This window comes from Canis lupus, chromosome 9 (assembly GCF_011100685.1).
Source record: "Canis lupus familiaris isolate Mischka breed German Shepherd chromosome 9, alternate assembly UU_Cfam_GSD_1.0, whole genome shotgun sequence".
In the NCBI taxonomy this organism is placed as follows: domain Eukaryota; kingdom Metazoa; phylum Chordata; class Mammalia; order Carnivora; family Canidae; genus Canis; species Canis lupus.
Window position 1 is genome coordinate 32,055,735 of NC_049230.1, and position 18,557 is coordinate 32,074,291.

At 44.5% G+C, this 18,557-nt stretch overlaps 1 protein-coding gene across 15 annotated transcripts in view; it reads left to right on the top strand.

The window, feature by feature from the left end:
- The window catches only part of MSI2 (musashi RNA binding protein 2), a 388,731-nt gene that overhangs the window by 77,782 nt on the left and 292,392 nt on the right, over window positions 1-18,557 (top strand). The gene's annotated exons all lie outside the window — the stretch shown is intronic.

Sequence of the window (18,557 nt, forward strand, 5' to 3'; positions counted from 1 at the left end):
CTAATATTTCTTCATGATTAGATTCAAGTTATGCATTCCTGGCCAGGATGCTACACAAATGTTTTCATATCCTCCCCAGGGGATCACATCTGCAGGCACTGGATGTCCATTTACCCCTTCGTAACGATGTTAATTTTGATCACTGAGGTCCAGCTGTTGTTTTTGGTTTTCTCCCCTATATCGTTGTTATGTTTTCCCTAATACATAGCCCATGGGGAGACCCATCAAAATTTCCACTTAGTAGCATTCACTGATGATTTTTTACCTGATGTAGTCTATACTGTGATAGTTGCCAAACGATTTTTCAACTCCTACACCCCATCCATGTTTACTGGTTGGCATCTACTTGTATAGGTACGGGCTCATGGAATCCTGTTTTTTTTTTGATGCCACATCATTTATTATGTACTTATTTTTGTGCTAATATTGTCTCAGATTTGGCCAGTGGGAGAGCCTTTCATTCTGCTTCCCTAGAACAGGATGCCCCACAGACATTTTTTTTGAACAATTTTCTGGCATAAGAAGATGTTCAGGGGCACCTGGGTGGCTCAGTGGTTGAGCGTCTGCCTTTGGCTCAGGCCGTGATCCTGGGGTCCTGGGATCGAGTCCCACATCGGGTTCCTTGCTGGGACCCTACTTCTCTCTCTGCCTATGTTTCTGCCTCTCTCTCTCTCAGGGTATCTCATGAATAAATAAATAGAATCTTTAAAAAAAAAGATGTTCAGGCTTACCTTATGTCCATCATGCCCCAGCCCTGGCATTAGTCATTTCTCTGAAGAGGTGGTTTCTTTTACTGGGAAAGTGGATTTAGAGACATGAGCTGAGTGCAGGGTATGTTTATTGCTCCTGGAGTGTCTTTGCTTATTGTTACTGGATGGTCCTTCCTTCCAGGTCATGTTAGTGGAGAGATCAAGGAAATAGATGAGTGTGAACATACTGACACATACATGCACACATGCACACATGGACATATACGTCACCTACACCACACACTTACATGTTTTAGAAGTCTTGAGTTCATGCCGTGCTTCCATTCCCCCTGGAATAGGTTTCTTTCTTGACTCCCGCATTCCATATTTCTGTGCCCTTCTTCCATGCATGTTTAGAACGCTGGGTTCCTTGGGACGCCTGGATGGCTCAGTGGTAGAGCGTCTGCCTTCAGCTCAGGGCATGATCTTGGAGTCCAGGGATCGAGTCCCACATTGAGCTCCCTGCGCGGAGCCTGCTTCTCCCTCTGCCTATGTCTTTGCCTCTCTCTCTCTGTGTCTCTCATGAATAAATAAATAAAATCTTAAAAAAAAAAAAAAAAAAAAAGAACCCTGGCTCCCAACATCAACATGATTTGCTCAGTCCTGAAATACACCACCAGGAGAACCAAAATTGCTTGCCCATTTCACTACTTACAAAACCCCCCCAAATTCCATTAAAAAGAGTTCAGGATTTGTTAGCAGTTTGCTCCTGTCTCCCACCTCCATCCACCCCAGCTAAAAGCTCAGGGTATATAGTCAGGTACTGTGTCCCTGAGATACTCAGATAACACACCCACCTATGGTAAATTTTTTTTTAATGATTTTTCTGCTCTTCCCATATTTGTTAATTGAATTTTATTTACTATATGGGACATTAACATGTATTTAAAAGCTTACATAGAGACCTGCTACTCCCATATCATATCTATCCTGCCCCCATCTCCCTACCCCTGAGAGGTAGCTAGGGGTGACCTTGTCTTTCTTACATGTATTTTGTAAAGATAAACAGATATTTGTATTTTTTTAGATATTTTTATGTTTTATTTCCCCTTTTTTCCTTATATAAGAGGTAGCAAAGTACATATTCCTTAAGGCATCTTATTATTTTTAATGAATAACTAAAGTCCATCCTCTATTCCAATTTCTTCTCTTTCTCTCCTGCTCTTTCTCTGTTCCAAGACCCCATGATATTTAGTAGACCTGGTTCCCGGGTTCCCCTTGGCTGTGACAATTGCATCTTTTTTTTTTTTTTTTTTAATCTTATTTTTTGAGATAGGTGGTGGATGGAGGGGAAAGAAGGTCCAAGATAAGAGATGAAAAATGTTAGGTCCTCATCCCCCCACATGTTATCCCTTCATGATTTTTACCATATCTTCAAGCTACATGTATTATTACTTACTTCATATTTTTCTTTATATTGATTCACTTTTGGCCATAGGACATTTTATAAGAAAACTCGATGTCACTACCACAAATGAGAAACCACTGTCTGCTTGTATCTCCTGAGAGTTGCATAAAAGCTGCAAGCTTAAAAAAACAAACAAAAAACTGCAAGCTTCTGAATTTTAAAAACTTACAACAAGCGGCACCTGGGTGGCTCAGTGTTTGAACGGCTGCCTTTGGCCCAGGTTGTGATCCAGGGTCCTGGGATCAAGTCCTGCATCAGGATCCCCGTGGGGAGCCTGCTTCTCCCTCTGCCTGTGTCTCTGCCTCTCTCTAAGTCTTTCATGAATGAATGAATGAATAAATATTAAAAAAAAAAAACTACTTTCAACAAGTGAAGTAACCTCTTCTAATGTTTATTCTTAGCAAGGTTTGAAACCTACAGATACTAATAATAAACATTTTTTTGATCTGATTTTTTTCTAAATGAAGATGCAAACCTGTTGCGTTCATTGATATGACCCACTGATCTAATATGTGAGAGGAAGTGTGGCTGGGCCTGTCAGGATATGAGAAAGAGCTGTGTCCTGTGGGGCATAAAATAAAAACATGAATGACCCTAGTCCAAGCTGAGTGAGTTAAATGCCGTTAAAACAAAGTATTCCTTCTTTTTTTGTTGTTCGAACCATTAAATATTTTGCAAAGTATCTCGTTTATATAAAATTTGGACAGAATATATGTGTGTGTCTGTCTGTGTCTGTGTATTTTAAATTTACTCTGGTTTATCATTACAATAAATAGTGCTGTTTACAGAGATTCCGAGTGTCGCACTGTAGTCATGTCAAATATATTCCATTTCTGCTCCTGTCTTTGTCATGGAGCTCACAAGAGAATTTGCCAGCATTTTACAGTAGCAGATTTCTTAATTAAGCAGCCAATAGTCAATACTCCTATTCACCGTTGTTCCTGGAAATGAGTAATGACAGTCCTGGCCCTTCCTACTTGTTCTTATAGTGCCACAGATAATAGTGATGTGACGTGTTCTGGACTTGAATTCTAGAAAGCAAGTGGGAATTAATGGAGCACTCCACAGTGTGCCATGTTATCTAGATTTGAAGCGTGAGACTTCTATTCCAGAATAGCTCTTTAAAAATGATCTTAACCATTCTTATTTTTAAATAATGGATGCAGCATTGTAACAGCACTTTTCACAAGCTAAGAGAAGGAAGAGAAGCTGATCATCTTCTCTCTCCACAGCTCTCCTTGTTTTCCAGGGCTGCCCCCTGTGTATCTGTATGGGTGTTATTGTAATGCAGATGTATGGTCTTCTGTCCCTATCTCCCCTCTTAGCATCCCATGGCTCTTTTATTGGCAGTGGTTTTGTCTCCATGATTGTGAATGGGATATTCAGTGAGGTCACCTCCCAGGGTTTCCACCCAGAGCACTCCACACCCCCTGGGAAGCAGAGAAATGGAATTTTGTCCTGGGATCTCTCTTGACAGTATAGGTTTGTGTCTAGGTTCCCCACATCACCTGCTTCAATGGAATTAGCTGGAATGGATGTTACCAGTTCCTCCTCACATTGTGTCAGTGATCCTTCAGTTTTTTTTTTTTCAGACTTTGGGGTTCCATATGTCTGCTCTGCCCTCCCCCCCTTCCCTCCCTCCCTTCCTTCCCTGAAGCCACACTCACAAGCTGTGCCCTCCTCCAGGTCCTGGGCCACCTGGTAGGATTCAGTGCTGGGTGAGATGAATGCACTTGGTTTCTCCCTTCCCAGAGCTCATGGGTCATTTGCAGGATGTGGGCACAGTTTCCTATGCTTGCTGCATGTCTGGCCCTTTCTGTCCTATTTGTGGACACTCACATTGTAGTAGAAGAGGGTGACGCTGTAGGAAGAATCTAGACTCTACCTCCTTCATTGCTAAGTTCTTTGTGTGCTTGGTCCTTGTGACACAGGTGACACACAGTACATCTCACAATGGCTGGGATGCGGCTGTGCGGCCAGGCATGAGGGCTGTTGGGTGAAGGGGTGGAATGGGGGGTCTGGGGACATGGGCATGCAGTGACAGACGCCAGAGCCGCATTGGACTACAGGCTCAGCGCTCAGGTTACTTCTATACCCAGAGAAGGTGACCTGTTGGGGAGTGGTAACATTCCTAAGGTAGTGTCTCCCTCTCCTCCAGCCACAGGATATTCTGGCTTCTTGGTTTTCTGCTACACCCCATTTTGGAAGGGTCTGTCTGATACTGTTTGTACTCTTGCATGTCAGCTCTCTCACGTAAGCCTTTTATCTCAAATTATGAACCCAAAGGCTTTGTCTTTAGTTCGAAGGCTTAGAGTCCTGCCAGCAGGCTAAGGAGATCCTGGGAGTACAGAGAAACCTTCTCGAAGTTTCTAAAGTAAGAGCAGTTACAAGCTGGCCCCCCCATCTGGGTTCCTGGCTGGGTCATGCTTTCCTCCGTCCTTGGTCAAGAGGTCTCAGCTGAGGAGGCCAGGTGCTTGTCTCTGAAGCACCCCCTCCTTCTGCTGGGTTTCTCCTCCTCCACCATCTTCTCCCTTGTGGTGACCACGGCTGCCTGGCTCTTGACACTGCTGGGTCAGGGTGTGTGTGTGCGTGCATGTGAGTGCTTGGTTGGCATGCATGTGTGTGTGTGTGTGTGTGTGTGTGTGTGTGTCCATGCCATTGGAGGGGGTTAGAGGAGGAGCAGACCCGAAGAAGGAAAGCTCACAGGAAGTTCATGAGAAACTCAGAGTTTCTCCGTTTGGCACAGTTGGGGAGTAACATTTAAATCTTCTTCTTAATTAACATTTATGAGGGATCCTGACAGTGATTAAAGAAATACGGGAAAGCTCTTGGCTTTCGAGTCCATCATATATGCTGGGGGAAAGAAGAAGGAAGACAGGAGAGGAAAAACGAAGCGTTCGAATAACCTGCTTTGGAAGCATGAGTTGTGTACGTTTGTGTCTACCATGTAACCGACGACAGGGGCATAAATACTTCCAGAGACTAGTAGATTACCTTTTATTAGCTTTACTACAGTAGTCAGTTTGGTACACATGTGTGCTTCTGTTCCAGCCTGGCTGCTTGCAGCCCACGAACCACGGGAGGAGTGAAAATACTGGTTGCAGTGAACTTATCAAGCAGATGGACTTTAAAAATTATTCTACGTGAAGTCTGTTAAAGCCAATTTAAGTGTATATGTACCCAAAAATCCAAAGAGGAGAAGGAGGCTGAGAAAATAATGTTTAAATCCAAGAATATTCTGGAATCCGGTAGTACCTGAAAATCTCTTGTATATGCCCTTCTTTGCTGCCCTTTTGGAAGAAAAAAAGAATATCTAGTGACTCCAGTAGATGTCACCTGAATGGATTCTTGCTGTCTGATGCCACGTGAATTATAAATGAACCATATGGAACCACTTTATATTAAGTAACTTATGTGTTCCAATGATAGTTATTTAGGTTGTAATCTTCTCAAAATCTGTTGTTAATGACTGGTGTGTTTTCACCTGAGGTTGTTAATGCTCCAAAGCCTGTTGTTAACAGTGCCAGGGGTGTGTGTGTGTGTGTGTGTGTGTGTGTGTTCGTAGAAGGATATTACAGTGAACCATATTTCATGGTCTGATGGCTTTTATTTTTTAATTTTTTTGCCTTAGATTCCAGACACAGTGCGCTGAAATAGCCGTTTTAGGGATTATGTTTATTTGTCCTAAACGAATGCCAATTTTCAGTTTGTCCAAGGAAGGATGTGTCTGGAAACACATGGAGTATTGGATAGAATCACCATGTGATTGGCATGGGAGACTGCCCATTGCTTCGGGATGCAGTCCAAATGCCTTAGCATTGCTAATAAGGCATGCCGTTATGGTCCACTCCTCTCAAGCATCATCGCCTGGCTTCCCCACACCCCATGTACAAGGAGCTGCTGGAAGTTCCCTGGTTCTGCTGGTTTGATGCTTCTCTGCCTTTGTTGTTGGGGCTCTTTGGCCTGGAATGCTCTTGCCACCATCTTGCTTATTTGGGCGAAGCATCACCTTGTCTATGAGCTTCTCTCAACCTCTCCCCCTTCTCTCCTTGAGCCTGGAAGCCTGTGGCTTTCTCTGCCAATACCCACAACATTCTTGAGACTTTTTGTTCACCCACTGTAGCGTATTAGTCAGGGTCCCTATAGAAAACAGATGCTTCGTGGAAGGGGGTAATTGGAAAGATTGAATGAGAAGACTATTTACTGAGGTATAGAGAGTTAAGGTTTGACGAGGAATGATGAAGCACCCAGAGATTGTCAGCAGCGCTGAGCAGTTAGCAAACCCTCAGTTGAAAGGGGCAAGAGGGGGGTGCTGTTATTGGAATGAAGCTGTGGGGGAAGACTCCTGACAGGAGCCATGGCAGGACGAGGAATAGGAAGGCAGCCCCGCTAGCAGGGATGGGACCATACTCCGCTTTTCTTTCTTCCCACCTTCTCCTGACAGTGTCTGCTGTTGGCCAAACTCAACTGGAAGTCAGAGAGCAACGGAGCCCAGGGGAGACCCATTCCATAGAGATCCGTGTTGCCAGGCACAGAGCAGAGAGGAAGAGAGCAGATAATGATTCTGGAAGGTCAGGTACAGCATAGCTAGCACACCCTTATGTCTGTGGGAGTATCTCAGTAAGAGCAACAGCCCCATGGTCCTCAGTTCCATATTACCAGCACCTGTTAGTGTGGAGTGCTTTGCCTGTCTTCTCCCATCCACCCCAGTGCCTCCCAGCTGCCACTACTAAGGACACCATCGAAGCAGATGCCAAGTGTTCATGGAACTTCAAGACAGAACTCCCTTCCCACTTGAGACATTCCTGCTCCTAAGCGCTCCCCCCCCACCGTCTGTAAATTCTTGGAGCCCCCGCTGACCTGGCTTAGGGCCTGACCCAAGGTTTGTGTTCAACATACACTTGCTGATGGGGTGCATGAGTGAGTGAGTCAGTAAATGAATGAGATCTGCTGTGAGAAGAAACACCTTGGGAGAGGTGCAATGTGGGCTGTCTTTGCGTCCCTTTCAAATCTGGATGGTGCAGCAGGCATCTGAATGTAAGTCCCAGGGAAGCAGGCATTTCTTGTGTTTTGTTTGCTGTTGTGTTCGGGGTATGTGTCTGCACACAGTAGGCACTCAAGAAATATTTGTCAGATAAATGAATCAGGATGTTAAGTCTCAAACTTGCCTGGTGTTATATTGAAATGGGCTGTCCTCCCAAGGTTCATCAGTGCGTGAGCGTCATGGGCCACCATCTCTCTTTTGGGACCTAGGGCCACTTTGGTATTTCTCCAAACTACAGAGATCTGTGTTGCCCTTCCAATTTATTCTTTGAATTTCTGGGATGTAGAAGTCTGAATAGAGGACACTAAATTTGTTCCTCTTGTTTTGGAGAGGGAATAGAGGAGAAAACAGGGTTGTAGCACTTTGGAAAATAGGGAGGCAGAGGCAGAGGGGCTCCTGGTGATGGTGGCTGGAAGCCCTGTCCTTAATGGAACATGTTTGGGTGGCCTTGCCCAGGGTGTCTCTAATTGCTCTTCTAGGCTCACATGGGCCTGTAATTTTAGGAGGAGGCGTGGAAGGACCCAGGACAAGAATCCAAGGGCAAAGTCCAAGGGAATAAATGTCAGCTCATTCCTGAGTAACTGTTACCTTGCAAAGTCCGTACCTGGACAAGTTTTCTTGAAGGAGTTGTTTTCATGTGTTGAAGCCTCTCGCTCGGTCTCTTGCCACGTGGCTTTAATTTGGATGGGGTCCCTGAGGCGAGCCATTTGCTCTGGCCAAGAGGGCTCCTCCGATGCCTCCCTTGCGGTCGCGGGCACAGAGCAATTTTACAGGGCGGTGTTAAGGATCAGGGTGTGGAGAGCTGGAAATTAGTAATGACTGGGTGAGGGTGAATCTTGTTATTTTATTTTATTTAAAAAATTTTTTTTTGATTCTTGTAATTTTAAAGAAATGCTTAAAAATTGGTTCTCTGCTCCACAGCTTTATTTTGCTGAAGCCAGAAAGAAAAGTCAAGATGGAGAATTTCCTACTGTGATGCCTTTTATTTCTGGAAATTTGAGTCATTTAACGATGATTTGAGTATCAAGAGCCCACTGGCTCAATCTTTCCCCAGATCGTTCTTCGCTCTTCGTCAGTGTGCTCCCCTTTAGGGAAGGACATGTTTCTTTCCTTTAGTGTTCTGACAACTCAAGTAGGGGCTTTGGCTCCTGTGTTTCCCAGGCCATTTTTGGACTTTTTTTGGCCACGGTGGGAGTGGATTTAGCCTTTGCTGCTCCTGTTTAAATCATCCTTGGACCAACTGTGGGGTGGAGCAGGAACCCTGCACCTTCCACATTGGATGGAGGCATGCTGGTTGATTTAATGTGGTTCTCAAGTGCTGGGTTTTCTTGGGGTTGTCTCAAGGACCATAGGGCTCATGGCAGACTCAATGTACTGATGTTGGGAACTTCAATTAGAAACGCATTGAGAAGCCTCTCAGAGAGTCTAAAACATAGTTCTCTCTTAATTTAAGAGGTAGGTGGAGATGGAGGTGTGACAAGGGATGTGGTCACTTCTCCTGTAGAGGTCTTTGCTAAACCAGAATATCTATTTCCTACAGAGTGTCTTTGAATTTTTTAAGAGTTTTCAGTAGAGGACTTAATCTGATTTTTTTTCCCTGGGTCCCCAGACATTAAGAACAATTTATGACCTGGTCTTGTTTCCTTAGTCTGTTCTGGATAGTGCCAGGGTTGAACTGACCTACTAAATCTCCTTTCTTCCTTTGATAAATAGTAAGATTATAGCAGCGGTTGGCAAAATTTTTTTTTTTTTTTTGATAAAGGGGCCAGATAGTAAATATCTTAGGCTCTGTGGGTCAAGAGGCAATATTGAGGCTATTATGTAAGTACTTATGTAACAAGAGAGAAAACAAATTTATAAAAATATTTTTTACTGTGAAATAGTTTTTTACTGGTCTGTCATTACAGTAACAGTATGATTTTTTTGTAATACCGTTTTAGTAGTGAGAAGAATGGATATAATTATTTTGGGGGGGTGGATAACATTTTTGCTGAATTAGAGTTCAAAGTTTTTTTTCTAGCATCAAATCAGTCACACTGTTCATCTGTAAAAACTGTTCTTAGGTTACAGATTGTATAAAAGTGGACAGCTGGGTTCAAAGGCTGTAGTTTGTCAACCCTTGGTCAAGAGCATAAACTCTGGCGATCTTCGCTTTGGGATAGAAAGCCTAAGGATATGGAATGGCCCAGGATTCCATGCTGGCCCTGTTTGGGTGCTTGGGAGATGTGTGGACGCTGTTATATGGGAATTTTGTTTATTTGTTCAATAAGTAGCATCAGAGAAGGTAGACACTGGGGATATAGAAGTGAATAAGATGATTAAAGTCACTGCCCTGGAGAGATGGCATTTTCATTTGACATTCTAATTGGAGAGACCATAAGCCAATAAATATGATTTCAGGTAGTGGGGATTGAAGAAGTGGAATCAGAGGATATAAGTAGTGCCAGAAGGGTGTTCAAGGGACTCTAGGAAGTGATTGAGTGACTCTAGTTAGGGGAGGGAAGGAGACACCAAAGCTCTGGGTGAGGCAGCAGCAGGAGGTACAGAGTGGTAGATGCAGGGTGGGGTAAGATAGGGGAGTTAGGAGAGGAAGGCAGGAGCCAGATAAGAGGAACCTTGAAGCCTGTAGAAAGACTGAAGAGACATCATGGGAAAGATCTGAGCCAGAGAATGATGTAATATGATTAACTGTTTAAGAGGAGTGCTCCAGCTGCTGGGCTGACGGTAGCTTCCAGAAGGCAAGAGTGGAAGTGGTTTTATGGGGCCACAAAAGTGAGCATCGAAAGTGGAGATAGTCTGAAAAAACATGTATGTCGTCAGTGTCTATTTAATGTGGTCTTATGTGTCATAAGTCAGTATCCTTTGGGTTACAGATCGGTGATCCCGGGAACAAAAGGGAATCTGTTGGCCCACGTAACTGTAAAGTCCAGGAGCTTGCCTGCCTTCATTACAGTCAGTTCCAAAGGACTCAAATGACGTCATCATGGCTGTCTCTGACCCTCATCAATCTCTGTTCCTTCCTGCCCTCTGTGGGTTGGCCTCACTGGCTCCTTTTGTAGATAAAATGTTTTCCATGAGTTGGATAAGATGGCCACCAGAATCCTGGATGGATATATTAGCTTGGCAGCTCCACTGGAAATATTATTGCTTTCCTTTAGCATCTGTGTATCGCTTTCAGGGAGGTTCCCCAATGGGCCTTACTTAGGTCACAGACCCAGCCTTGGGCCCAGTCTCTGATGGACAGCCCCGTTAGAACTGCACAGCGTGGGGGAGAGGGGTGATGGAGGGCTGCTTCCCCAGAGGTAGGGGTTCTGAGCAGACAAAACACCGTATGTCCATGATACAGTGATCGTTCCCTTTGGTCTGTCTTAGCTTCCTCTTCCTGGGGCCTTTCTGTTGGTGATCATGTCAAAGCTTGAGTAAGTTCTGTGTTGTTACCTTCAAAGCACAGCTGCACGGAGAAGTACAATCACATGCAGCTTCTTGGTTACCATTGTTCAGACCACATGATTCTCTTGCTCCACGGGCTGGGCCAAAACTCTTCCCTTGTCCTGGGAATGCTATTTTGAGAAGCAGTGGGGGCAGGCAGGGCCTGGCTGGGTTCCAGGCTCTGGTATGTCTCTTCTGAACTAGCTCTGCAACCTCAGATGGGCCATGTAACCTTTCAGAGACCTCATTTCCTTATCTTCAGGTCACTGAGTTGCCATATGCATCAACTAAGATATCCACCAAGGGCTTTGTAAGATGTAAAGTGCCATTTGGATGATAACTGTTAATTGGTCTTTTTTAATCCTTTGCTCACGAGGGAACGTGGCTGGGGGAAAGATGGAACATTTTAATTCTAGACCTTGTTACCCATCCGTACCAGCTCTCCTCTCTTGGCACAACTTTTTTCCCAGTAGGCTTGCTTCTTTATTTCTATCTTCTTGGTACTTTTATGCCCAGGCTGGACTTCTAAGCAGATATCCTTGGGTGGGGATGCCGGCAAGGGAGAACCACCCAGATTAAGACAAGTTGTGTTTTGTCTGTCAGCCGCAAGCAAGCGCACTTAGCAATTTGACACAGACAGACATCATTTTAGATTTACGGAGAAGAAAGGACAACACATTCCGTATTGATAAGATTTCAGCAAGACTCAAAAAAAAAAAAAAAAAAAAGAAAGAAAGAAAACATGCAAAACTTAATGCATTACTATGTAATGCCTTGATTTCTAGTTCCTTAATTAGGCCTGTGGTTTAGCAGAGTGCACCGTCTCAATACACAGATGGTTTTTATGTAAAAAATTTTTTTTCAAATGTTAATTTCCAGTGACTGATGTTCTCTGCCTAAATCATTTTCCATTGTTTGTATTTGATAAGAACTGTATTTGAACTGCTCCTTTATAAGTTGGAGCCTTTTGTAATGGGATTTAACTTTAGTGGTTTTACAGGTGTATGAAAATGTTAAGCTGTGTATTGTACTTGAGAGTTTGAAAATTCTTAGTTGCAGCTAATTTAAGAAAAAAAAATTAAACAGGTGATTAGCAGCTGCTTTCGGTTTTGAATGTCTCCGCTTTGGGGTTTTGTGTTTGCTTATTCGTGTGCAAATTGGTGTGGTTATTTTGGAGCGGGTGAGATGCGCCAATCGTGCACCTCCCCGGCCAGCTGCCCTCCCCATTCAGCGGACCCTGCCCCAGTTCTCCAGAACGATTTGTTTTTCCCGCTAGTGTGCACAGCACTTGCTCACTCCCTAACAATTCAGGCCTTCCTGAGAAAACAAAGCAGGCCTGGCCCCGTTTCTCCACGAGGACAGCCTCATTCATCGCCACAAAGACCCCCCTTTGCCCCTTGCAGAGGAGTGGCCTCCTAGAGCAGCCAAGAACCACAGGCCAGGCACTGCTATGGCCTCCTTAGGGTTCTGAACTTCTCATCTCCCTAGTGACAGCTTCTGGATGGCTTCAAGCTCCAGGAACCTCCTCCAAGGCGACTAGCTTTGGGGTCTGCGACTGGTGGGAAAAGCAGCAGGACGTGGGTGGTGGAGCAGGGGCCACTTAAGGATGCTGGGCTTGGGAGCTGGACTCAGGCACCCAGTCTCACTTGGGCACCTCCTGGAGGCCTCAGGTCTCTCAGCTCAGCTCTGAATTGTGTGCTTCCTTGGCACCGGTGGGCTACGCTTGCTCGGCCCCGCCAGTGTGCTTGCCAGGGCGAGGAGAGCTTTGCACAGGCCGCTGCCGCTTACTTATTAACGATGACGCCAGTGGGAGCTGCGCCACTGGCTCCCTTTCCAGCCCTTTGTGGCTGCATCCTGTTCACTCAGAGGTGAAATCACGACCTGCTGGACTTGATTTTTCAGTTGAGGGGCTCTTGTGTGTGTCTTTCTTGATCCAGGAAGAGGGATTGTGCTCTCATTCACCAAGATTTGATCAGTAAATATGGAGAGAAAATGCTCAAGTTGAAATGCTTGCTGTCCAGATTAATAAATTAATCTTTATTTATTTATTCCTTTGGATGAGCCAAAGGCACTTTGCTGTTACTCTTGTCCGAGTCTGTGGTTTGGCCTTACCTTTGGCCTTACCTTTGACCTTGGCTGGCTGGATCACTCAGCCAGGATTCCTGTCCATGCCCATCTCATGGCATGTGACCCAGCTGGTCACACCAGGGCTTCCTCATTTCTTTCCTGAATGGCACTTCTGTGTACCCCAAAGGAGGTAGCTCACGGGGGGCCGCTCTTCCAGGGACTCACAACTTGGTGGGTTTGGCTTCAAAGGGAGTTCCAAGCTCCTAGTCACAGATTTTGGCAACTGTTTGCCCCTGAAGGAGAGCATTCGTGAGAAATTGAGGGCAAAGGGAAGAAGAGAAAGCCTTTGTGGGTTTTTCTTCTTTCTTTCTCTTTTCTAGACTTCATTTTGTACCTGTAAAATGACTCCTTCGGGTGTTTTTCTCTAGGCTGGTTCCAGTCATGGGCTGAAGTTGGCTTTTCTGATGACTGCAATGATGTTTAAGGTTAAGTGTTTGCTAGGTAACACGTTTAATGACTCAAGACTATAGTTGGAGCCTCATCAGCTACAATCTGCCTTTTCTTGGAAACTTAGAGCTATTCTCCGTATGTGGGTGTTTGTTTTTCCTTTTCTTTTTTTTTTTTTTTTGTGGTGTTGGAATAAGTATGAAATGGTGAGGATCACTTTTAGAATTTAGACGTGGTTCAGGGTGGCTGGGTGGTTCAGTCAGTTGAGCATCCGACTCCTGATTTTGGCTCAGGTCATGATTGATCTCGGGGTCACAGGATTGAGCCCTGCGTTGGGCTTGGGATCAGCACACAGAGTCTGCTTGTCCCTCTCCCTCCCCCTCTGTCCTTCCCTTTCCCACGTGTGTGTGGTCGCGCGCGCATGTGCGCCTATATGGGTGAGCGCTCTCAAATAAATAAAATCTTTAAGAAAAGAAAAAAGAATTAGAAGTGGTCTACCCTGACAAATGAAGGTGTTTCTGCTACAGAATTCTCAGGTGCAGGTCCCATCAGAGCTTCTTAAATAGATGGGGAGGTAGCATCGCCTAGTAGGTAAGAACAGGGGCTGCATTCAGACAGATTTTATAGAGTCAGGCCTGCCTGTAAGTGCCTTAAGATCGGGGCTTCTGCTTCTGTTACCTCTCTCCTATTAGCCACCCTGCCTGATTGCATTATTATTATTGTTGTTGTTGTTGTTATTTTGCATCACTGAGTTTGAATCCCAGCTGTACCACTAACCATCTGTGTGACCTTGGGCAAGTCCTTTAACCTCCTGGGGGCTTGGTTTCCTCATGTGCAGAATGGGGTAGTTGTATCCGTGTCATCACTGTTGTAAGCGCTGAATGATGTGGGACACTTGCTTTATTACTACAGCCACTCTTAATAACACTGATGATTTGCAAATGTGTATTGAAGGAGACAGGCAAGCATGGAAGAGTACTTATACTGTAATTCCTTTTACGTATGTTAAAAAATATGCAGAATTCATAGTGGCAAAAATATAAAGAAAAGTGAGAGTGTACACACAAAATTCAGGATAATGGTTACCTTTGAGTAAGGAGGGAAGGGGATGGGATTAGATTAGGAAAAAGCAAAGTTAATATTTTTTTGTTTCTCAAACTGGCCGATAGGTATCTGGGTATTGATTGTATTGTCTGTATAGTATACATGTATGCTATTAATATTTTTTTTATGTTTGTTCAATAGCATTGAAAACAAAGTATCTTCAGTGTCTGGGGCATATATTATAGTCAACCTATATCAATTACCAATCTTGTTATTGATGGCAGAATTGAGTTACTGGTAACCTTCAGTAGTAACCTTCAGTGAAAATGTATGAGGCTGCCATGCATGGTTGTTCAGGTGGTCCACTGAACAAGGCTTCTGATTGACTATGAGCAGAAAGCCAAGTTTTGCTCTGAGGCAAGGCTGTGTTCATAGTAGCATCATTTTCTCATTCCCACAGGGTGTTTTATGGGTTCGTGGTCACACTGGAGAAGCATCACTTAAGTATAGAGATCTTTTGGGAAGGTGAGATTGGGTTGGGTTGAGCATCAGCATGGTATATCAGAAGGTAAATAGGGATTTGGGATCCTGATCGATAAAGTTTAGAGGGGACTTGGGAGATTGAGTAGGTCAGAAGTCTCATTGTATGCAAATAAATGGGCCCAGGGAAGTTGAAGAGTAAAGGTCACATAGTGATTCTGTGAATACAAGTACAAGGCTTGAGGAAAATAAGTTTAGGGCAAAGAAAGGAAGTACTGACTTTCATACACTTCTAGCGGTTGTGTAGAAGTTATTGTACCTGATATAGGTAAATTCAGAGCTGTTACTTTGAGATGGTTTTATGGAGGACAACTGTATTCACCCACAAAAGTGCCTCGATGCCAATATCTCTCAGAACGTGCTGGAGAAGGGGAGCTGCTCTTCAGACAGGTTAACCGGTGGTCCTGCCATCCCAGTGGCAGGAAAAAAGGTCTTGCTTCTTATCTACCCTCCTCAGGTCTCAGAACTCCTGAGATCCTACTGCTTGGGGTGGGAGGTGGGGACAATCTCTACCGAGAACCTCCCAGTCAAAAGCTGTTCAGGTAGGTCCTCACTGAGGCCAGTCTTTGTTCTGTGCATGTTTGTCAGTGTTATTATGAATCTAGCTGGAAGGGAGAGAGAAATGGGCTGACAATTAAGAGCATGGTCCTTGAAGTCAGAAAGACAACGGTTGCAAATCCAGTGACCACCAGCTGCCACTTCCTTGTCTGCGCCTCAGTTTCCCCATCTATAAAATGGACCTCCCAGAATACCTGAAGGTATCGCCTCTTCCCCCAAGTTGTGTGAGTGAACCATCAAGGACAGCTGGTGGTGGCATTCTGAATGCTAATTGATGGCAGAGTGGGTGGGGGAGTTGTATCTGTCATCTGTGGTCAGCCTGTGACACCCCAGGCTACAGGGAGATCCCTGCTGGTGAAGCCCTGCTGGACCCATGGGGACTCCTACATTTCCTCTAAGGTTGACCCCCTTTGCTCTCTGTGGTGAAGATCCTTTTCAGTCCCCTGATTATTTCCCTTGAGTCATTGTCTTCGCCTGTCAGCCCCTCCGCTTAGCTCCCAAGCCCAAGAGAGGTCCCTCAGCACTGTTAGGTGTTACTTAGGATATTTTGGGAAACTCCAGCCACTTAAGGGAGCCCGGCCCTGTGTCTTATTGTAAAGGAAGTCCCCTTGGGGTGTCCTAGGGTTTAGCGCCAGAGAAGTGGTTTAAATACGGTTTTCTAGAATGTTCTTTGCCCTCAAGCATGGTGAAGAAGTAGATACTTGAAGCAAGTGAAAAGGCAGCTGAGGGTGGACCCTTGTTTTGTTAGGATGAAGCTTCAGAAGCCAGCTGCCTGCAGCCCCGTGGAGCCACTTGTGGGTGGGCCTTGAAGTCGGAAAGGGTCTTCATATACTCAGCCTTTAGGGTTTAGGGAAGGAGATGGACTGCTGTCACATTCTGATGCTTATGTATTTAATCTATGTATCAGTGGGATTTGTCCACTGCCTCAGGTCACAAGGGATTGAGGCCCGGGGGTGCAACAGATGAAACTTTTTCTCTTTAACAAATTTGCCTTTCTTTAACTTTTGTCTGTAGCCTCTCATCTCCAGGAGAAACTACTCAGTAGGAGGTGAGGGGTTCTTGTCTGCTGGGTTTGGCTTCATTGAGGAGACTAAGAAGGGCTGAGCTGAGGAGGTCTGGGGGTCAGCCAGAGGAAAACCTGTCCAGGGCTCTGAGTTCCACTTTCCAGCTGCAGAGCTGACCCGCCCCCATCCCTGAATCTGCCTGCCTGCTTGCCTGCCTGTGAGGGCGGTAGGACCCCACCTCGTTTAATCTAGTAGCACTTAGGTGGGTGCTGTTTCCAGATGTTTATGTGAACTCACGGAGAGAAAAATGTTCTTCTCTGGTTTCTCGGTTCTCTTAAATCTTTAAAATCTTATTGCTTCCACAGAAGGAAAATTTTAGAATATAGGAAGAGCGCATATAACATTTTGTTCCGCATTAAAAGTTAATTTAAGACAGAACCCAAGTCCAAGACAAGTGTCTTGTCTTTTCTTCATTCGGTGATATAATTGACCCTTCATACCTCCACAGGACTTAATATTCATTCAACAGAGGCTAATTACAGGGTATGAAGGTGCCGCACGATTAAGGTGAAGATAGAGGTTTCTGTGTGAACTACTTAATTCTGATGATTTGTAAGTTGTCCATAAAATTTGCCGTGGACTGTGACAAGTACAGTATTGACTCCCTTTTGTGGGGCGGGAAGTCCAGAAATATCTCTCATATTGGTTTCCTTCTGAAGGGAGCTCAGCGGCATTGAATGGGGTGTATGTTGTAAATGGTTCATGAACTTTCTAAACCCCAAATCTGGACACATGGCTTATTACCATTATATCCCTTCCTCGTGTCAGTCTCCTTATATGTATATTTGGCTAGCCTTACAAAGGTGGAACAAATGAAATTCTATTTTCATACATAGTCCACAAATTATCTTTGCTGAAAATATATAAAATCAGAGCTCTCGGGATCCCTGGGTGGTGCAGCGGTTTGGCGCCTGCCTTTGGCCCAGGGCGCGATCCTGGGGACCCTGGATCAAATCCCACGTCGGGCTCCCGGTGCGTGGAGCTTGCTTCTCCTTCTGCCTGTGTCTCTGCCTCTCTCTCTCTCTCTCTCTCTGTGACTATCATAAATAAATAAAAATTAAAAAAAAAAATCAGAGCTCTCCTAGAAAAGCCCGTATTTATCTCTGGTGTTGGGGTAATTGTTCAGCAAAAGGGGTATCCCTTGGTGACCTGTGATCCTGACCTTCCCTTCTGAAACTGAGGAAACCCTTACCTCTGCCTGGGCCCCAGATCTGTGTGGATGATGGCCTGAGACCTTTTGAATAAAATGAGGTTGACTTTCAGAGGGTTATGGAAACGAAATTGCAGTTTGTAGAGCAGAGTTGGACTCCGACATTTAAATTAAATGTAAATTTCCATTTCTGTTTCAGTATGGCAGTGTGATAGGGTATTATAATGGGAAGTCTTTGCTTTGCTTGTAATCCAGGAGAACTGTAGCCTTCCTTTCCTAAACCAAGGATTCTGTGGCTCTCTTGAGATGAATCCTTACTGGATGATGGGAAACAGGACCTGGTGAAGTAACTTGTCTCTACTTACCCTGCCCATTGTGGAAAATTAATATCTGACCCAGTTCTGTTTGCCCCGTAAGTTTATGGCTTGCATAAGTGGCTGTTGTAATGATCTATTGACTGTGTTTCCTGAGAATTTTATTTTATAGTTCTAAAGTTGTAGTCCATAAATCTTTTGAACTTGAGGGTTTGAGTTAGAGGAGCCATGTGGTTCTAGGAAAATAAAAGGTGCCAAGTTTATTTTTCACACCTGTTAGCTCTGCCTTTCCCACATTCTTTTCTTTCTTTACGTGCCACCCCTCTGATATTTCCTCCTTGGTGGGGGGAAAACCACACTAAAGTGTTCATCTTTATGTAATACCACTCATAAAGTATTTGTATTAAAAGAAAAAATGGGGAGAGGGCAATGTTCAACACAAGTGCATGCACTATAATTGTAAAGTTTCTATTTAAAAATGAAGTCTCTTGGAGCTCCTGCATGTTACTGGTGGGATTCTAAAGTGGTGCAACCGCGATGAAGAACAGTATGACAGAGCCTCAAAAAAATGAAACCTAGCATTACTATATGATCCAGAAATTCCGCATCTGGTTATATACCCAAAAGAACGGAACGTGAGGACTTGAATTGATATTTATATACCAATGTTCATAGCAGCATTATTCGCAATAGCCAGAAGGTGGAAACAGCCCAGATGTCTGTTGACACATGAGTGGATAAAC